This window comes from Chelonoidis abingdonii, chromosome 8, assembly GCF_003597395.2.
Source record: "Chelonoidis abingdonii isolate Lonesome George chromosome 8, CheloAbing_2.0, whole genome shotgun sequence".
Lineage (NCBI taxonomy): Eukaryota > Metazoa > Chordata > Testudines > Testudinidae > Chelonoidis > Chelonoidis abingdonii.
The window spans coordinates 16,064,827-16,068,274 of NC_133776.1; positions in this window are offsets into that span (position 1 = coordinate 16,064,827).

Here is a 3,448-nt window from a genome sequence, read left to right on the forward strand (position 1 = left end):
GTGCCCTGCTGGTCCCTGTGAGGGCAGCAGTCAGGCTGCCTTCGATGGCTTGCCTGTGGGAGGTTCGCCGTTCCCGCGGATCCTGCAGAAATTTGGTGGTGGGTACGCCGAAGCTGCGAGACCGGCGGACCTCCTGAAGGCATGCCGCTGAATCTACGAGACCGGGGACCTCCCGCAGGCGCACCACTGAAAGCAGCCTGCCTGCCATGCTTGCAGTGGCAAAAAAGCTAGAGCCGCCCCTGAATACACACACACACCTACTACTGTATTTTCCACTCCATGCATCTGATGAAGTGGGTTCTAGCACACGAAAACTTATGCCCAAATAAATGTGTTAGTCTCTAAGGCGCCACAAGTACTCCTCATTGCTTTTGCTGATATAGACTAACATGGCTACCACTCTGAAACCTGTCAACTTGAGATGTTACCCACTAGCTATGAGTCGTCGGGGGTCAAATTTTGGCTTAAATTCTGGGAATTGGGAAGAGCCCCACTTCTTCATGTGCCAGCCTTGCCCCCCATTTAAACTGTATTGTCAGATGATGGAAGGGTCGGGGCAGGGATGCAGGGGGGGAGGAAGCTTGTACGCAGTGAATTCATGTGAAAAATATATTGGGATGGAGTAGTGTTGTAGCTATTGATCCCAGGACATTAGAGAGACAAGGTGGGTGAGGTGAGCTTTAATTGGACCAATTTCTGTTGGCGTGAGAGCTACCACTCTCTGTATCGGACCTATCATCCTCCAAGGAAACCTACACAACACTTTCAAAAGATGAGCCTGGGAGCTTAAATTCATAACTTTGCACTAAAAATCATGATCTTAATAAAAAAGACCCTGGATTTATGGTTCATTACAATAATCTGTAACTGCCCAACCTTCCGCTTTTGTCCTATGACTACAGGGGTAGTAACGGGCCATGTCACCTTGAGTGGTCCCTTAGAATTTTAGCTAACTACTTATGCTAAACTATGTTTGATCTTTTTATTTAACTGTGACACTCTCAGTACCTTTCCCAGACCTCCGGAAGAGCTCTGTGTGGCTAGAAAGCTTGTATCTCACCAACAGAAGTTGTTCCATCCTGTTTTGCATGAAATAGGCTCAGCTGCATCAGCAGCCCCATCTGTCCTCCCCTTGTCTTGTCTCTTTTCAGGGTTTGGATAGGGACGCTATGCAGAATGGTGGTGGATCCAAACTGTCCTAGCAAAAGAGGACCAGAAAGATGTCACAGCCCAGGCGCCATTATATATTGCACACAGCCCATTAGGGTGGGGACACCACTGTCAAAGGGCCCTTGCTGAGCAACTCCAGGGCTGCTGCAGAGGAATATACTAGGGGCCAGAAATAGTGCATTTCACTGGAAATCCACCAGGAAATCCTGTCTACTTCTGTGTATATTTATTGGAGAGAGGGACATACTGCCCACCACCCCACCCATCCCTTCTGGGAAAACTAGCCTTCCTAAGAATAAATAAGGGAGGAAGGACAGTCGTTTGGCTAGTTCACTAGACTGGAACTGGAATGGTGTGACTTCACTTCCTTTCTCTGTTGTAGAGGGATCATTGTGCCCACCTTCATCTGTAAAAAGGTGCTGTGAGGATAATGTAACTAAGGCCTGGCCTACAGTACAAACTTAGATCAACATAAGCCACGGTAAGTCGATCTAATAATGTATATGTCTACATTACAGTCTCTTCTGCAACCCTAAGTGGCCTGTAAAGTTGACTTCTATACTCCGCCTCTGCGAGAGGCATAGCGCTTGATTCGACATCCATGGGTTAACATGGGGATAGTGTAGTGACTGCTTTGTGTAATTTGAATGAATTGGCCTCCAGGAGGTGTCCTACAGTGCTCCGCTGTGACTGCTCTGGAGAGCACTTTCAACTCCACTGCACATCATCCAGATACACAGTAAACAGCAGCTCCTCTGTTAAAGCCCCAGGAACTTTTGAATTTTCATTTTCTGCTTGATCAGCATGGAGAGCTCGTCAGCACAGTTGATCATGGAGACTCAGGGCTGCAAATGCACTCCAGCATGGAGTACACAGGCGGTGGTGGATCTTATTGCTGTGTGGGCAGAACAGTCTGCAGGCAGAGCTCTGATTAAGCAGAAGAAATGCTGACATCTATGCCAAGAGTGTGCAGGGCATAGGGGAGAAGGGCTAAACCAGGGACATGCAGCAGTGCCACATGAAAACAAAGGAGCTTCGGCAAGCGTACTAGAAGACAAGAAAGGCGAACAGTCATTCTGGCTCTGTCCCCCAGACATGCCGCTTTTATGAGGAGCTGCATGTGATTCTCAGAAGCGACCCTTCCACTACCCCAAAATGCTCCATGGATACCTCCCAGGAGCCCCGGGTAACATCTTGCAATAATGAGGACATTGTTGAGGAAGAGGAGGAGGAGAATGTGAGACAGGCAAGTGGAGGATCCATTCTCCCCGACAGCCAAGAACTGTTTTTAACCCTATAGCCCATCCCTTCACGGGATCAGTTGGTGGTGGAGTGTGATGCCTCTGATGAGTGCACATTTCCAATCAAACTGTATGGGTTACATGCTATTATTTTTTATGTTTAATCTGAACAAAAAAGTAGGTGTGGTGAGTACTGGTGGCCACTCCAGCTATGCAGAGGGTGCTCTCTGAAAAAGACTGGTTTTGTGCATGAGAATGGCCCAGGAATCCTCCATGGAGATCTCTAGGACGTTTCATGAAGATACTCCTTTGCAGATGGTTTCTGGGAAGGGCTGCCTTATTTTGTCCACCACCGTAGGATACTTTTTTTTTTTTTAATTAACTCTGCTGGCATCATTGCAGCACACAGCACTGCAGCATAAGGACCAGGTCTATACACAGACACTTGCAGCATCTGCTCCCTTTCTGCCTCTGTTACCCTCAGGAGAGTGATATCACATAGGGTCACCTAAGGGAAATGGGGGAAGTTTTCAATGCTAGCCCTTAAATCTCAAACAATTCAACAAGTAATCCGCCCCGTTTGGGTCTCACAACCACACTTTCCCAAATGTGTCAGGGTTGTGGTTGGAAGGCAAGCACTGGAGGAAAAAAAGGGGAGGGAGTGGCTTCCTGTTGGGTGGTGAGGTGGGGGGTTACATTGGTGCCTGTCCTCAAGCACCATCTAGGTTGCTAGGAGAAAGAAGGTTTTTCTCAAGCTCCAGCGTGGGATCCCAAGGATGTCTTCACAAACGCAGAAGCAAAAATGTCTTGCCCATGCCTCGTGGCCTTATTCACCATGGCTGGGGCAGCAAACAGACTCTTGCAATAGCCAGCGGTTGTGGTTGTTGTGGCTTGCAGTAAAGTGTATTAAGGGGTGAATTTATATATATAAAAAAAAAATTCCCCTCTCACCCCTATGGGTGGTATGTGTCTTCCTCAACCTCGGGTCCTCTACCAGAGGCCTGGGAGTTTGAGGGTTCTGCGCAGTATCTTAGCTG